An 18559-nucleotide genomic window follows, 5' to 3' on the forward strand; every position below is an offset into this window, starting at 1 on the left:
CAGGCGCTTAAAAAGTAGCATCTGCACAAATATGTTACTATTAAAAATTTCCACTTGAGACGCAAAAAATAAGCCATCACTGAGTCCTATATCTTGAAAAATGAGAACGCTTCGGGTCGCAGAAAATGGCGCAGAAAGTGCCGCACTTTTTCATGAAAAAATTCAGAATTTGTTTTAACCCCTTAAAAACCTATACATGTTTCATGTCTATCAACTCGCACCGACCTGAGGCATCATATCGAAACATCAGTTTTACCATATACAGTCATGGCCAAAAGTTTTGAGAATGACACCAAAATTATATTTTCACATGATCTGTTGCCCTCTGGTTTTTAATTGTGTTTGTCTGATGTTTACATCACATACAGAAATATAATTGCAATCATATTATGAGTACCAAAAGGTTATATTGACAGTTAGAATGAGTTAATGCAGCAAGTCAATATCTGCAGTGTTGACTCTTCTTCAGGACCTCTGCAATTCTCCATGGCATGCTCTCAATCAACTTCTGGACCAAATCCTGACTGATAGCTGTCCATTCTTGTATAAGCAATGCTTGCATTTTGCCAGAATTTGTTGGTTTTTGTTTGTCCACCCGTCTCTTGATGATTGCCCACAAGTTCTCAATGGGATTAAGATCTGGGGAGTTTCCAGGCCATGGATCCAAAATCTCTATGTTTTGTTCCATGAGCCATTTAGTGATCACCTTTGCTTTATGGCAAGGTGCTCCATCATGCTGGAAAAGGCATTGTTGGGCGCCAAACTGCTCTTGGACAGTTGGGAGAAGTTGCTCTTGGAGGACATTCTGGTACCATTCTTTATTCATGGCTGTGTTTTTAGGCAAGACTGTGAGTGAGCCGATTCCCTTGGCTGAGATGCAACCCCACACATGAATCTTTTCAGGATGCTTAACAGTTGGCATGGGACAAGACTGGTGGTAGCGCTCACCTCTTCTTCTCCTAATAAGCTGTTTTCCAGATGTCCCAAACAATCGAAAAGGAGATTCATCTGAGAAAATGACTTTACCCCAGTCCTCAGCAGTTCACTCCCTGTACCTTTTGCAGAATATCAGTCGGTCCCTGATGTTTTTTCTGGAGAGAAGTGGCTTCTTTGCTGCCCTCCTTGAAACCAGGTCTTGCTCAAAAAGAGTCTCCGCCTCACAGTGCGTGCAGAAGCACTCACACCAGCCTGCTGCCATTGCTGAGCTAGCTTGGCACTGCTGGTAGTCCGATCCCGCAGGTGAAACAGTTTTAAGATACGGTTCTGGCGTTTGCTGGTCCTTCTTGGGCGCCCTGGAGCCTTTTTGGCAACAATGGAAGCTCTCTCCTTGAAGTTCTTGATGATGCGATAGATTGTTGACTGAGGTGCAATCTTTGTAGCTGCGATACTCTTCCCTGTTAGGCCATTTTTGTGCAGAGCAATGATGGCTGCACGTGTTTCTTTAGAGATAACCATGCTTAACTGAAGAGAAACAATGATACCAAGCACCAGCCTCCTTTTAAAGTGTCCAGTGGTGTCATTCTTACTTAATCATGACTGATTGATCGCCAGCCTGTCCTCATCAACACCCACACCTGTGCTAATGGAACAATCACTAAAACAATGTTAGCTGCTCCTTTTAAGGCAGGAATGCAATGATGTTGAAATGTGTTTTTGGGGTTAATCTTTATTTTCTTAGCCAATATTGACTGTGCAAGTAATTGCTGTTAAGCTGATCACTCTTTATGACATTCTGGAGTATATGCAAATTGCCATTAGAAAAACTTAAGCAGCAGACTTTGTAAAAATTAATATTTGTAGCATTCTCAAAACTTTTGGCCATGAGTGTAGTGAACACGGTGAATAAAATATCCCAGAAAACCATCATGCAATCACCTTTTATTGCAATTTTTCCACACTTGGAATTTCTTTGCTTTTTCCAGTACACTCTACACAGTATGGTAAAACTTATGTTTTCATTTAAAAGTACAACTTTTAAATGTACAACGGAAGAAGGAGACCAAAAAATGAAAACGAAAAATGGAAAACATACTGGCTGAAGACCGATTCATGCAGCGATATGTGAAGCCCCTATTTATTATATTGATGGCCAGACCAGACAACACAAGCACTTTTTACCATTAACTTTTTGTGACCCTATTTCCTCATAGATTGTAAGCTTGTGAGCCCGGACCTCACTCGTCTTGGTTTCTGTTGAATTGTGTTTACTTTGTAATGTCTGATATTGTTTGTACGTGTCTCCTCTGAATTGTAAAACGCTGCGGAATATGTTGGTGCTATAAAAAAAATTATTATTTGTTTGATCCGGATTCAGCACTCTGGAAATTAAGAAAAAACTAAAGTAAAAATAAAGAAAATAAAAATGAAGAGAGCACTTCATACTTACCAAGGCCTCGTCGCTGATGGACGCTGCTCCTGCAGCTCCTCTGGGCCGCTCATCATTGCTCACACATATGCACGCCTTGCCCTACTTTCCCTACCCACCGGCCGCCTGGCCTCTGTGATTGATTGCAGTCAGACGCGTCCCCAGCCTGTGTGACTACGTCTGCCTGCAACCAGTCATCGCTCATCACGGCTCATTCATTCTCTCCCTGAAGCTCACAGCGAGCAGTCATGCTCTATGACCGCTCGCTGTGACTGAGATGTAGCAGAGCTGGAATTACCGTGGGAACTCGTGTGGATTACATCAGACCTGCAGTGGTGTTTAGAGGGTTAATAAAGTGGTGAAAGAGGGTGGTTTTTGTATTTTATGCCAAATAAAGGATTTTTCGGTGTCTGTGTTTATTTACAGACAGTAAATGTAGCAGCTGTGGGTTGTTATTAACCCCTTATTACCCCGATTGCCATCAGGGCAACAGGAAGAGCTGGGTAAATCTCCAGGCTTGTCACATCTAATGGATGCAACAATCCTGGCTGGCTGCAGGTTGCTATTTTTAGGCTGGGGGGCGGCCAATAACCATAGCCCTCCCCAGTCTGAGAATACCAACCCACAGCTGTCGGGCTTTATCTTAGCTGGGTATCAAAATTGGGGGGACCACACTAAATTATTCATTTAAATCATGTTTAAAAAGCCGCATACAGGTCCTCTTATTTTGATACACAGCCAAGATTAGCGCAGGGCTGAGGCTGCAGCCTGTGGCCTTTATCTGTGCTGATATCATAATATGGGGGGGACCCTAAGCCAAATTTTATTTATTTCTATTGTACAGGTAGATTGACAGTGACGTATGACTCACATGAGTGCAGCGAAAAAATCTTGCATTGCACTCGGCCTCATGTAAGAGAATGCTGCAGCTCACATCTGCGAGTTTTTCCTCAGCCCTAATCAGACTGAGGAAAAAATTGCAGCATACGTGAGTATTAAGTGCCATCACCCGGCGCTATTGTGAAGATTCTAAACATACCTTTAGTTGTGAGATCGGTTGTATACTTTCTGAAATATAGGAAAGTAAAGTTTGTGAAATGCATTGTTACTTTCTGATAGGTGCTGCAGAATATCTAATAGGTGGGTTGGGTTTTTCTAGTTCTTCCCGGCCCTGTCTGCTGCCTGTCCTTCCTCCTCCTGTCTCTGTTATTACAGGGGGAGGAAGTGACATGCCCACTTCGGAGCCTGGGGTGACTCGTTACCGGGCAGCGGTTCTGCTCTTGGAACACCGCGGTGGCGGGGCCCGATTCCGTGACCCCGGCGGTGTTGTTTAGTAAAGAGGAAGGGGATGATGACAGTTTATTCGTGATGTCACCTGTGGTATGCAGCAAGTTAGGTGCCGCCGCTGCGGGATAGGGCTCCCTGGGGCAGATGGTGACTCAGCTTGGTTGGTATAGCTCTCCACAGGTAGAGCTGGGCCCCAGGGCGGATGGGGATAGTAGTCTATGATGGCAGGGATGCAGGGCTGGGAGGACACACAAATAATGGAGCGACAGGGGGCGGAGCCTGGACCGGGATGTGAGCACACACGGGGAGACACTCTCCTGCTGACTCACCGTGATACCGCTGGAGCCGCCGCACGGCTGACGATTATAGTGACACCGGAGGGCAGGGGAAGGTACCGGCATCCAGCAGGAGAAGTCTCAGCTCCTGAACCAGCAGCATGTCCAGGTGGCGACAGAGGAAAGTTGGAGCAACGAGAGGGCCTGGATCACAACAAGGCACCAAGGTCAGAAAGGAGGCGGAGAAAGCAAACACAGCCTGCTGGCGTCGCATGGAAGCGGCTGCAAAGCTTGCACAGTTTGCAAGACAATCAGAGGAACCTCTGGAGGAGCCCGGTAAGATGGTGGAGGAGAACGGGGAGGAGGAGGAAGATCTGGAGGAGGCTGAAGGAATAGAGGGAAAACCAGGAGAAGACAAACAAGAGGAGGATTCAGGAGAGCAGCAGGCAGCAGAGGAAATAAAGTAGAACCCCACTATTAAGGATGCGTTTCAGGTGGTCTCCATCTGCCAACAGGCCCTCACAACATTAACCCAGCAGGTGCTAGGAATACAGGGAGATATAGCTACTCTCAAAAAAGATCAGAAGAAAACTGATATGAGAATCAGTGCGGTCTAGGAAAGAGTGGTGGCAGCTGAGGATCATATAGTTACACTGCAAAAAGCAGAGAAAAAGTCCAAGCAGCAGATATCTGAGTTGTCCGCAAAAACAGATGACTTGGAGAACCGTTCCAGGAGGAATAATATAAGACTGGTGGGCATCCTGGAAAAAGTAGAGGGAAGAAATCCTACTGAATTCATAGAAACGTGGCTTAAAGAAAAGATTGGCGCTGATAATTTGACCAAGTTATATGCAATTGAGAGGGCGCACAGAGTCCCAATGCAACCGCAACCACCTGGCAAGGGGCCCTGTATGATGCTGGCGAAACTGCTTAACTACAGAGACCGGGATATTATTTTACGCAAGGCGCGGGATCTGGAGAACCTGACAATTGATGGACACCCAGTGGCTATATACCGGTACAGAAGCAAAGAATGAGACGACTCCGTGAGCTGGGGGTTAAATATTCCATGATGTTCCTAGCAAAACTTCGAGTAGCAGCACTGGAGAAGGTGCACTTTTTTCTTGATCCAGAGGAGGCCATGAAATGGATAGACATCAATGCAAGGAAGCTGCAAACAACTGGAGAAGGATAGAAGCTGGCCATGAGTAACACTGCAATTTCATGGAGGACTGGCTACTCATAAGCATTTGCATATGCTAGAGGAGAAGGAGACTTCATAAGCCCATTTTATTTTATTTTCCCCCCCCCTCCTTTTTCTTTTTTTACCCTTTCTCTTCCAGGTTATTATTGTTGATCGCTTGCTCCTGTCCCTGAGTGTGAGATGGGGCAGAGAGAAGTTTCCTAACAATAAGCTGGACAATGACAGGAGGAGGATAATAATTCTTTTTTTTTTTTTCTTCTGGCCATGCGGCGGTGATTGACGGTGACTGACACCGTGCCAGCACAGCAGCCGCCTAGGACACTGGGACGCCACAGGAAAAAGCCGACAGCAGCCTGCCAGCTTTTTCTACTTATGCTAGAGGGGTATCTGTGTTGGTCCATAGATCCGCCCTATATGAAGAAGTGGAGACATGGATAGACACAGAGGGACAATATGTAATGGTGATCTGTAAGTTGTATGGACAATTATTATGCATTACTGCTGTATATGTTCCACCGTCTTACACTAGTGTCAAATTTAGAGAGGTGAGAGAGCGTTCGGCTAAATGGGGGAATTTGCCATTCTTGTTGGTTGGTGACTTTAATAATGTCATCAATGCATATTGGGACAGGAGCAGAAACTCACGGGAGGCGAGGAGGGACGGAGCAACAGCATTTGGTATCTTTTTTCAAGAATTGGGGTTGATAGACATTTGGAGGATAAGGAATTTAGGGGTGACCTGTTTTTCCTGTCACTCAGCGACCCATGGTACGCTTTCCCATATAGACCTGGCCTTGGGAAATGATCTGATGGACTCTGGAATTTCAAATGTTGAATACTTGGCTAGAGTAATATCGGATCATATTCCAATACTGGTATCTCTTATAAAATGAGGAGTAGGGGAGAGGCTAACAAGAGAATGGAAGCTACATCCAGTTTGGGTAAAAAGTATTGACATGGACGGTATAGCCAGTGAGATTCTGGAATATTTTGCCCTTATTAGAGGTAGTGTGGATCCATTGGTAGTTTGGGACGCCATGAAGGCATACCTGAGAGGCCTTTTATTTAGAGACGTTTGCCGGTGTAAATCTCGTAGTAGACAGGGGGAAATTGATTGCTTAGAGGCCTTGAAGGGAGCAGAAGCAGAGATGGTAACACAGCCCACACCAGAGAATAGGCAGAAGCTAAAAGCAGCTCAGGAAGAAGTTAATAAGGTGCTATTGGAGAAAGTAGCTAGGAAGCAGGCTTTTCAAAAAGAGAACTTTTGTGCGGAGGGAGAAAAGGTGGGACATCTGTTGTCGGTGGTCACGGCAGCCCAGAGACCATCATCCTTTGTGCAATGCATTTGCACCACAACGGGAGATTTGGTTACGGAGGGGGTAGATATTCTGGACACGTTCGCAGCCTTTTATGAGGAATTATATTCTACTAAAGGGGAGACGAGACAGAGCAACCTAAAGGCTTTCTTACGTACAATGACATTACCCAAAATTACAGAGACAGAGAAACACAGTCTAGAGGGCTCTATCACACTTGAGGAGGTAGAGAGAGCTTTGCATGGCATGGCAAATGAAAAAGCCCCGGGGGTAGATGGTCTGCCGGTGGAGGTAGAGGTATACAAATCTCTGGAAGAAATACTCTTACCCAATTTGCTGAGTGTCTTGGAGGTGGCAAGGGAAAGAGGGACACTGCCAGAGTCTATGAGGGAGGCGATAATAACAGTAATACCTAAAGAGGATAAGGATCCAAAACTCTACGAATCATACAGGCCCATCTCACTGTTAACAACGGATGTAAAAATTTTGGCCAAAGTACTCTATAATCGATTAACAGAAGTGATATCTACCCTAATCCACCAGGATCAGTCGGGTTTTATGCCTAATAGATCCACGGCAAAAAATATACGAAAATTATACCTTAACATGCAACTGCCGGTGGACAATCCGGGACAATAGCTTCATTAGATGCTCATAAAGCATTTGACAGTGTGGAATGGGGATATCTGTGGGGAGTGCTAAGACATATGGGATTTGGCCCTAGTTATATAACCTGGATACAGCTGTTATATGCTAGACCAGTAGCTAAAGTGAGGATTAATGGAATGTTGCTACACAAGGTGGATTTACAAAGGGGTACTCGCCAAGGATGTCCGCTCTCACCTCTCTTTTTTGCTCTGGCAGTGGAACCACTGGCGGCTGCTATACGTCAGAACAGAGACATAAAGGGATTTGTATATGGCCATCTAGAAGAGAAGATAGCCCTCTATGCAGATGACATTCTATTGTTTCTGGGAGACCCAGGGACATTGTTGAGCTGTGCCATGCAGGTGATCCAGCGGTACGGGGGGATCTCTGGACTGACTATCAATTGGACCAAATCGAATCTGTTTCAGGTGGGTGCGAGAGTGGATAGGTCGATCCTGGGTAATGAGGGGAACAGACTGCAGGTTGTGGACCAGTTTAGATATCTGGGCATTCAGGTATCAATGCCAATTGGGAACTACATTACTATTAATCTAGTCCCTTTGCTGAAGCAACTGTGAAGTAAGATAACTGCTTGGAATAAGCTTTATTTATCAGTAATAGGACGGATTAATCTTATTAAAATGGTGCTTATGCCCAAGATACTCTATGTGTTGCACAATTCTCCTGTTTGGATCTCTCAGTCACTTTAAGGAGATTGATTCCATGTTCCGCGCTCTAATATGGAAGAACAAACAAGCCAGGCTTAAACTCGAGACGCTACAGAGACCGAAGGATGAGGTGGGGCTAGCACTACCCAATCCGGGAATATATTATCTGGCAGCTCAGAGTCAACATTTCAGGGGATGGGCAGATTTAGGGGTGGTAGACCCAGCATCCAGACTGTTAGGGCATGTTCTGCATTGGAAATCATTAGTGTTCGGACTGGAGGACGGATCATTTGGGAGAGTAGGAAAAATGAGCCCCACACTTAGCCTGATGAATTACAGCAATAACTGAATTCTATCCGTTGTGGGACAATGAAAACTGCTCTGAGATTTACAAGATAGGAAAAATTAAGGAATGGGCACGTAAAGGTATATGGGGCAAATTCTTAGCCAGGGACGTCTGAAATCGTTTACACAAATACAGGATGAGTTTGTGATATCCCCACTTGGGTGGTACCAGTACAAACGGTTGGCGCATGCAGTGGTGGCTCAGGGGGTTAAGCAATCATTGCTGGTACAGGCAGACCTAGTACTGAAATAAGTGTGTAGCAGTGGACCCACAAGAGGAATCATATCTACTATATATAGGGACCTACTGCATACATATTTGCTTGATCACCCTGTAAACACTAGGACTAAATGTTAGGCAGAGATAGACGGGATCACTGATGAGGTATGGATTAGTGTTTTGGAATCCATACCGAAATTATCAATGAGTGAACCAGCAAGATTATCCCACTTCTACGTGGTGCATAGGGCATATAGATCCCCGCTAATTATGTGTAAAATGGGATTGAGGAGTAACTCCGACTGTCCTAGATGTAATGGAGAAGATGCCGGCATTTTCCACATAATATGGATGTGCCCCAGGTTGGCACCCTTTTGGATAACTGTTCTTAATAGAATAGAATGAGCTTATAGATGTAAACTTCCCAGAAAACCCCTGGTATGTCTTCTAGGTTACGTGGAGGAAATTAGAGTAGACAACAATTTTAAAATAGTGATACCCAGACTGCTGTATGCGGCAAGGAAATTAATTGCCAAACACTGGATGCAGGGGGACCCACCGACTAGAGGGGAATTTGTCGCATATGTTAATCATATTGTTTGAATGGAGAGAAGCATATATGGGAAAAGGAAACAACTTGCACTTTTTGATAGATTGTGGAATCCGTGGTTGCAATATGGATAAATATTAGAGTTGGGAGATGTTGGATTAGGGGCAGAGATAGTTCTATACATTCCAATATATGCTATTGAAGGGTTAAAATGTAAGATCTTTGATATTGATATGGGTAATATGTACGCTGAGGGGGGGAGGGGATGTTGGGAAGGGAAAGTTTATAGTTCTGCTCGTTATTGCTGAAAATATAACACATGTTTTGTATACTTGGTGAAAAATAAACATTTATCTGATTAAAAAAAAATAAAATAATGGAGCGACACAGGGATGCAGTTTCAAGGTCTTTACTCACTGTAGCAGGTTCCAAGGTAATACGACATGCCAGTGACTGCCTTTGGAGTGCTGGGCTTCACTGTGATGGGCTCCAGCCTATCCCGGGTAGTTCGGAGGCCAAGTCCGGCGCACCTTTCTTATGTGTACCTTCCCTGGTCGTCTTCCTGCACTTGCTTCTCCCTCCTGTTTTGCACCCTCACATGCTGAGCCCTGAGCCGCTGCCCGTGGACTCTTTTGGGTGGAGTGAAGCTCTATCCCTTGGTCCTTTAGGATCACCTAACAGTGAATTCGTGTGTGGATGTGGCCTCGGTGCTTGCAGTCACCTCGGCCGCTGGTTTTACTAGCGGAGTACGTAGGTTCTTCTTCTCTAGCCTAAGGACCAGTCCCCGATTTGCAACCTAGTCCTTTCACCAAATGTTAAATGTGGTACAAGGCCTTGGGAGTATGTTGCACTTCTCGTGGTCTCTAGGACCCCTTCTGTCTTGCGCCTGGGTCGAACCGTGCCAGCTGCAGACCACAGGTCTTTCCTCCTCCACTGCTCCTTCACACTCCACTGACACTTCTCTGTGTACACACTCCTAAGACTCCACCCCCCACCGGCCTGGCTTCGGGTATCATATGCCCTTGCCATGTCTGATGAGGTATTGCCGGGTGAGGGTGTTGTGTTTTGCGTGAACCGGTGATAACCTCCTCCTTACCCAGGATGGAATACCACACCTCTGGATGAGGTGCAGTATCTCTGTGGCGACTGAAGCCTCAGGGGCGCCACCCTCCCCCACAGCAAATTCCAGCATGTCCTTGGGCTGGAACAAAACAAAAATTACAGTGGTATTATGTCATGCAGATTTTTGAATGCTGTAAACATTGTAAACATTTTCTGCCCTTTATGGGAGGCATTATCTTGAACATTACCAACATGATAAACTTTTGGTTTACAATATAAAACTTTGACAATATAAAACCTCTTTTTCACTATAAACTTTGTTGAGGAGCCATGATGCCAAAGTTCCTTGCACCGCTCCTGATCTGTGCAAATCAGCAACCACAGATTGAACAATGTGGGGGACCCACCACAACAAAACCCCCAATGTAGGCTCTGGGTGGGTGACAGAGCGTTCCTGATCACGCTTCATTGCTTCTGCCACACCAGACGGGTTTTAACTCCTGTGATCTGTGAATTCTGCTAGAGGGCGCAGTAATCAGCGTAAGTATTTACACAAGGCAGTCCTGGCCACCCATAGTCCAGTGGCCCAGTTGTCCATTCAACTCAAACATCAACAAATGAGAACATTATTAACTTAGTTGTCAGCCTCCCGGTCAGACGCACACTCCGGTGCAACTTCCAGGTGTTACACATTCAGGGCGTACCACCCTCTTTTGCCTTTGTAGCGATTGTACGCGACCATATCACCGGGGTAGAGGTCACGCTTTGGATGGCCTTTCTGGAGGAGGGCTTCCACGTCCCGCCGAGAGACAAAGACGTCCCTTGCGAGACCGGTCTCGCTGACAAAGCCCAATCCCCATTCCAGGTCAAACTGGACGACCGTCCCGAATCTCAGCGGTCCCCGCTCAGATGGTCGCACCTTGCGGAGCTGATGTGTTGTGGCCATGTTACGGGCCTCCATCTCCTCCCATCTCGCCTGGTGCTGTTCCTGCTCCTTACGCAGATTCAGCAGCTGCTGTTGGCAGGCCACCGCGATGGCCCTGGCAGACTGGGTGGGTGTTAAAGGGATCGCCAGTCCTTTCCCACTGCCGGCCATGACGTTGCAGGCCAAACATCGCTGAACCTGACCGGGTGCAAGGGCTGGGGGAGCTGAAAGGGGCCCCACCAGGGTGTTTTCAGCTAATGGGGCAACAGGGGTTGTCATCTTCGTTACCTCTCCGGTGCTAGTCATTTTCTCCGCCTGGGCTGGTGGTGCACGTTCCATCAGGGCATGTCCCTCCGCCACCACCTCCTTCATGGACACCTGACATTTCTGGACCGCACCAGCTTGGAGCTCCAGCAGCCGGTGTCCTAGCTTCTTCATCTCCTACGCCAAGAAGTTTAGATCCAGGACTCGTTGCGGAACCGGGGCGTTCTCCGGACAGCCAGGGGAGCTGGTCGCTGCCACCCCGCACTCCAGGTTGTCTCAGTTCCTGCTTGTCATGGCGCACTTCAAGTTCTTCTGCGTAGTGATCCCATGCCCTTGTACTTCCTTGGGAGGTGGGATTTCTGGGCCCTTGGGTAAGTTTTGTTTCTGCTCTACTGCTGCAGGGGGTGGGCATGGCTTTTTGCGCCATACCACTAACCAGCCCACGAAGGGCAGATACACCCTATATGTTTGCAAATGGTCCCTGTTTTTTTTTCAATGGCCGCCAGCGCAGTCTTTTCACAGTCTGTTAAGGCACACAGTACCCGTGGCAACGGGCATGACAATCCTGTTCATGATGCCAAGCTTGTCCTTTCACCAAAGGTTAGATGTGGAACAAGGCCACGGGCGTTTGTTGCACTTTCCGTGGTCTCTAGGACCCCTTCTGTCTTGCGCCTGGGTCGAGCTGTGCCAGCTCCAGACCACAGGTCTTTCCTCCTCCACTGCTCCTTCACACTCCACTGACACTACTGTGTGTCCCCACTCCTAAGACTCCACCCCCCCGGCCTGGCTTCGGGTATCATATGCCCTTGCCATTTCTGATGAGGTATTGCCAGGTGAGGGTGTTGTGTTTTGCGTGAACCGGTGATGACCTCCTCCTTACTCAGGATGGAATACCACACCTCTGGATGAGGTGCAGTACCTCTGTGGCGACTGAAGCCTCAGGGGCGCCACAGAAGGACAGGGGGAGGAAGGACAGGCAGGCAGACAGGTGCGGGAATATCTAGTAAAACCTATCCCCCCTATTAGATATTCTGTTGCACCTATTATCAATTCACAGTGCATTTCACAAACTTTACTTGGCTATATTTCACAAAGTATACATCCGATCTCACAACTAAGGGCTCTTCTCCACTTACGTGTATAAAATCACAGCGATACTCGGCTCAAAATGTGAGCCGAGTGTCCTGTGTGTGATCTGCGTACGTTTTTTTTTTTTTTCCTCACATAGTATCCGCATGACATGTGAGCGTCATGCGAGTGCTATGTGAGTTTTTAGGCAAGCAGCGTAGGACTGGCTACGGGAGAAATCTCCTGTAAAACCAGGCCTGGCCGCGGTTACCTGCACTGAGCTCCAGAGCTGTAACCTGAGCTCCAGCGTTCTGCCGGATCTGTTTGCAGCTGTGCTGACCTGAACAGCAATCGCCAGGGAATCAATCACTCGGCGCTCGCTATTTAGGTTGCACTCTGGAGCTCAGGGGACAGCTCCGGGGTTCAGTGCAGGTAACCGTGGCCAGGACTGGTTTTACTGGAGATTCCTCCGGTAGCCTATCTGACGCGGTATGCAAGTGTCAGGATCCGTGTGACATGCGCATGCCACCCGGATTCTGACTTTTTTCTCACCCCCATAGGATTGCATGGGGGTGAGAGAGCTGAGAATCGCATCAAATCGCAGCATGCTGCGATTTCAAGGAGAGCCCGTGTAGAGTCTGAAAAAAACGGCGAAATGGAGACTGCATCATATGAAACCCTTTGACAGATTGCAATCCGTTTTTCCAGGCGATGGGTTTTGGAGAAAAAAAACGCCAGTGGAGAAGAGCCCTAAGGGTATGTATAGAATCAGGATGATAACGCCAGTATAGCACTGGCTTTAGCTTATATAAGAAAATCCTGGTGGTTGGTGCACTTTAACTGGTTCCCAATCTATCATTTTGCATCAGATTTCCAGTTATGGATCTGAAGCCGGTTTTCTCACCAATGGTTATAAATGAAACATTTCAGTGACTACCCCCTGTAAGTATTTAAAGAATCCATAAATGTCCTCATAAACCATCAACACATGTTGGTGGAAAGCGTTTCTCCTATGGCCATGAATGCTCAATTTTGCCAAGGGTGCATGTAGTTTAGTGGTGATAGAGTTAGCTGATTCTACACTTCTCTAATACAAAGAATCAGGTGTGGAAATTCAACTTACCCAATCCTCCTCTTTGCAGCCATCATGTTTCAGGTTACAGTCAGAGGGATTTAAACAAGTGACAGGTAATACCTTTAGACTATAAGGCTAAACAAGTGACAGGTAATACATTTGGACTATAAGGCTGCGTGCCTAGTCCTACAATCAGGGTTCACAGAGTTTTAGATGCAGCATGATTTCACTATGTCCAAAATGCTGTGTTGCACAGTACAAGCACAGTGGATGGGATTTCTAGAAATTTGCCCACTATGCTTGTTTTTCCTCCAGTATAAACTGAAGTGCGGTGCAGCTTCTCGAGCCGCAGCATGTCAATTTATTGCTGTGAGCCGCAAGTGTTGTCCACAAAAAGAACAGAGAGAAAGACCACAGCGGCCCGAACCCTGATCGGACAGGGAGAGCACTGGCCCCACAAGAGAGGACATGCTGCGTCCAGGATGCATGCAGCATGTCCAGATCATGGGTACATATCCTAATAGGATCACCGATGCCTGATCAGAGGTGGTTCAACTCCCTCCACCCATTGCAAGGAAAGCACAATATTCTCTTCATAGCTTACCAAGCACAGCACCCAACAGGGCTGTGGCCGTGACTGTACCTCACACCAAGTATGTCCCATTTAGGAATAATCCCACCAACATTTACCACACACAGGATAAAGTGGGTGAGCCGGAGTCCGTTGGTGCTGCAGGAATGGAGCAGTAGTGCACAAGTGACAACCGGTCCTTTCACGGTTTATGTGGTGGTTACACATTCAGAACAGACCCTTGTTCTCAGCATCACCGATCCAATTCCCACGTACATATTTATCATCTATCCTGCTATAAGTGATAAGATGATTTAGTAATAAATAATGATTTCTTTAAAAAACAGTGCCACACCAGCTTACAGGTTGCATGTAGTATTGCAGCTCACCATTCATGTCCAAGAATCTGAACTGCAATATCATGTACAGTCAAAGGGGGCTCAATAAGGACTACAATACACACATATGTGGGACCCCAGTGGTCACGGGAGCCACAGTGGTGTTGTTCTCCTCACAGGGATCAATGCTATGCTTGGAGGCAGCGTGGGGACCTCTCCTTGTCAGGAACATCAGATGCAGCATCTCCTACTCCAGGCCAGCAGGGGGAGCTCCTAACCTGTTTTGAAGGGAGCCTCTCTGTACATGCTGACCTGGGAGAAGGGTTAGAGTGAACAGGAAGGAAGTCAGGTAGAACAGTGTAGGCGAGGAGAAAGAGTGGTCACTGTTTGAGAGCTTCTGTGTGAGCTTTCCAGGACCGAGCGCTAGGACGGGACACCGGGGTCGTCAGTTACTGGGTGCTAACAGCCCAGTAGCAAAAGGCGGAGGGCAAGAAATTCTATATTACTGGCCCACCCTAGTTCCATGACGCAGCAGCAATACAGAACACGGGATCGCAGTAATACAAGCAGGTCCCATAACCGGTTCATGCTGCCCGTCACAGAGGACAGTCATCTTCAAGTAGAAATAGAGAATGGGACGCTGTGCTACTCCAGGTAGCAGCGGCTCCCACCAAGAGCGCATTAAAGAAGGCCTCCAACCCGCCAGGTGAGGAGAGACCCACACTGCTTCTGGGCTGACCGGACCACCGTAAACCTGGACCATAACACCTGACCAGTAAAGGTAGAGGATACTACCACCTTGTGTGGTCCAGTTTCTGTCGGTGTCCCAGCCCTGCACCCCATTGCACCAGTGCAACTCTCACCATACTCCTGGGGCCCACTGCGCCTATGGGGAGTGATCACACCCGACATACATTACTACCAGCCCCAGCAAGGAACCCTGCAGCGGCGGCTAATCCCTGGCCGCATACCACAGCTGGTGTCACGACAAACTCTCTCCAAATCCCCCACCGATTACTGTACGCCTCGGGACAATGGAACTGGGCAAGGCCACCCGTGACAGTGCCTGACCCGACCCGAAACGGCCCGGCAACGAGTAAGTTAACCACCTGCCCCATGGGGCGCTACATTTGGCATCACAAACAGGATATTGTGCCCATTAAACCGGGTACTGTGCGCCTACTGAACTGTGTTAAAACAAATTTTCTAACAAGGACTGTGTAAACATATTCTTCAAAGCGGCGGCCGCCATTAGCTGTGCAGCACTGGAAGAAAAAGGCGTGAAGAGAAACCGCCGCTGGCGCGGCTGCCAGTTAACCCCTGATTCCCCAGTCAGAAGCGGGACCCGGCTGAGGTTCACCAAGGGGGAGCAAATGTCTAACCAAGCAGGGGACCCGGTCACCGCCACCACCGCGGCAGCATTGCTGTCGTATATGCCAGGGGCAACATTGCAGCTCAGTGGGAGGCCAGGTCGTGGCCAGACACTGACAAGGGAACCATAGTGCAAGCCCTGTCCCAGCTGAGAGACACCTTTGACACCCGCACGGCAGCAGAGATAAAAGTGGAATTTTTCCGGTGCAAGCAAAGGGTGCAGGATAGTGTACGGGACTACGCTTTGAACTTCCAAGAGGCGCTGAGGGTGGTGAAACAAGTGGATCCTGGGAGTGTGCGTGATGGGAATCGGTTGCTGATTGAACAGTTCATCGAGGGGTTCCTGTTCAATGCTCATTTGGCCCAGCTGCGCATACTGACCTAGACTTTGCCTAATTTAAGGACCAAGCCATCCGGGTGCTGCGGGATTCAACCACGAGTGATGTCATTCCAACCTGGTTCCCTGCCACCACGTATCCGGGGATGGAGCCCTTAAGCTCAGACGACCGTGGAGGCAGATGCCCAGCTTCTGAATAGAGACTTTCCTGTCGATCTGAGGCTTCAGGTCCAAGAGCTGTGTGGGAGTGTGGCCATCCTGGCGAAGGCCATGCAGACAATGAAAGTAACCCAGCCCACAGACACCGGGCTACCCACCAGACCAGGCGGCATCCCGAGACGTCGGAGAAAGAAGAATCCACTAACCTGGGGGCGGGTTGGTGATCGCTGTGACCCCGCCGGGCGGCCGATATGCCGCCGATGTGACAAGACCGGACACTATGCCCGAGACTGTCCTCCGAACCCGCAGGTACCTGGGACCAGGGATCGACCCTCGGGTGTGGGGAAAGCCAATCCATCTGACTGGCGGGACAAGTATGTGGGAGGGCAACCGGTTCTACCGGTTGTGTTAGATGGAATCCCGATGAATACCCTTCTGGACTCTGGGTCCCAGGTGATGACGATACCGTATGTATTTTACAAAAGGTATTGGGCCGATTCTGACCTGACCTGTGGCCCGGATACGGACTTGTCCATAATAGCCAGTAATGACCAGCCTTTGCCACAGGTGGGCTAAAAGGAAGTGACTATCAAGGTGGGGCGGGTGGAGCTGAAGTCCCAGGGTATGATAGTTGTGGACGTTGACCAGTGTATCCGACCCCGATGATGCCTTTCGGCACTAATGTGATAGAAAATTGTTTTTCTGAAGTGATTGCTATTGCAGCAGGTGGCCGAGACGGCCAGTGGTGGACGGCAGTGAGAACTGCAGGAAGAGATTAGAGCCTTGATGCAGAAACAACAGATTGAGCAGGCTGGGGGGAAATTGGTAATGTCCGGGTGAATGATTGCTTCCCCATTGTAGTTCCCCTAAGGAGGGAAATGATAGTTTGGTGTCGGGCAGCAATAAGTCTGAGGGGACAAGACTATCAGGCCCTTGTGGAACCCATGTATTCGAAAGATAGGCCCGACATCCTGACAGCCAGGGGGGTGGTGGACGTTCACCAGGGGAGAGTGCCCATCCGAATTCTGAATTGCGGGGAAGAGGAAGTAAAATTGCCCCGGTATGCCACCGCCGCCAAGTTGCTCACCGTTAACAACAGTGCCATTGAAGCAACTGGGCCCCTGCCCCATCCGCTCCAGTGGGAGAAGACAGTGACAAGGGTTACCCAGAGGATTGGTGCCAGCAGATATGAATGGGTCTTCAGCACATACCCTTTAGACTTCGGACAGGTGGAGGGGATTCGGCACCAGATTCTCACCGGTAATCATCCTCCCATTAAAGAGAGATACCGCCCCGTATCCCCGGCTCACTACCAACGGGCTAAAGAAATGTTGAGGGAGATGAAAGAGGCTGGAGTAATTAGGGACAGCTGTAGCCCCTGGGCTGCGCCATTCTTCCTAGTGAAAAATAAAGATCGTACGATGAGGATGTGTGTAGACTATAGATAATAGGTCAATAATATCATGCATAAAGAAGCATACCCGCTACCTAGGTTAGAAGAATCTTTGGCTGCCTGGAACTCTGCTATTTCTCTACTTTAGATCTAGCCAGTGGTTACTGGCAGGTTACCGTGGCAGAAGAAGAAAAAGAAAAGACTGCATTCACGACACCCATGGGCCTCTGTGAATTCAATTTGCATGCCGTTTGGACTTTATAATGCACCAGACACCTTTCAGCGACTGATGGAGTGCTGCCTGGGGCATAAGAACTTTGAGACCATCCTCCAATACCTGTATAATGTCATTGTATACTCAAAAACATATGGAGATCATCTGCAGCACCTGGCTAAAGTGTTCGAGGCCCTGTCGTGGTTTGGTCTCAAGGTAAAACCGTCCAAATGTCACCTACTGAAGCCAAAGGTCCAGTATTTGGAGCACATGGTCAGCGCTGAGGGTGTGGTCCCCAACCAAGACAAGATCGCTGCCATCCGGGACTGGCCCAGGGCGACCACCAACAGAGACGTGAGGCAGTTCCTCGGCCTGGTAGGCTACTATCGAAGGTTTATCAAGGACTTCACTAAGATGGCGTCACCCCTTCAAGACCTCCTGGTAGGCCAAGCCAAAAAATGAAGCCTCCCGTTTGAATGGGCAGACCGGCAAGAGGCGTCTTTTATCCAGCTGAAGAGGGCCCTGATGGGGGAAGAGACACTGGCTTACCTGGACTACAGCCAACCCTTTGTTCTGTATACCAATGCCAGCAACGTGGGACTAGGAGCTGTATTGTCCCAAGTTCAAGGAGGGCAGGAGAAGGTGATAGCTTATGCCAGCCAGAAGCTTCGGCCTACTGAACGGAACCCTGAAAATTACAGTTCCTTCAAACTGGAATTTCTAGCTCTGGTATGGGCAGTTACCGAGAGGTTCAAACACTATTTGGCCTCAGCGAAATTTACGATATACACTGATAACAACCCCTTGACCCACCTGGAGACGGCAAAGCTTGGAATGTTAGAGGAGAGGTGGATGGCTCGGCTGTCCAATTCTGACTTCACCATCAAGTACCGGGAGGGCAGGA

The sequence above is a fragment of the Anomaloglossus baeobatrachus genome, chromosome 5 (assembly GCF_048569485.1).
Source record: "Anomaloglossus baeobatrachus isolate aAnoBae1 chromosome 5, aAnoBae1.hap1, whole genome shotgun sequence".
NCBI lineage: Eukaryota > Metazoa > Chordata > Amphibia > Anura > Aromobatidae > Anomaloglossus > Anomaloglossus baeobatrachus.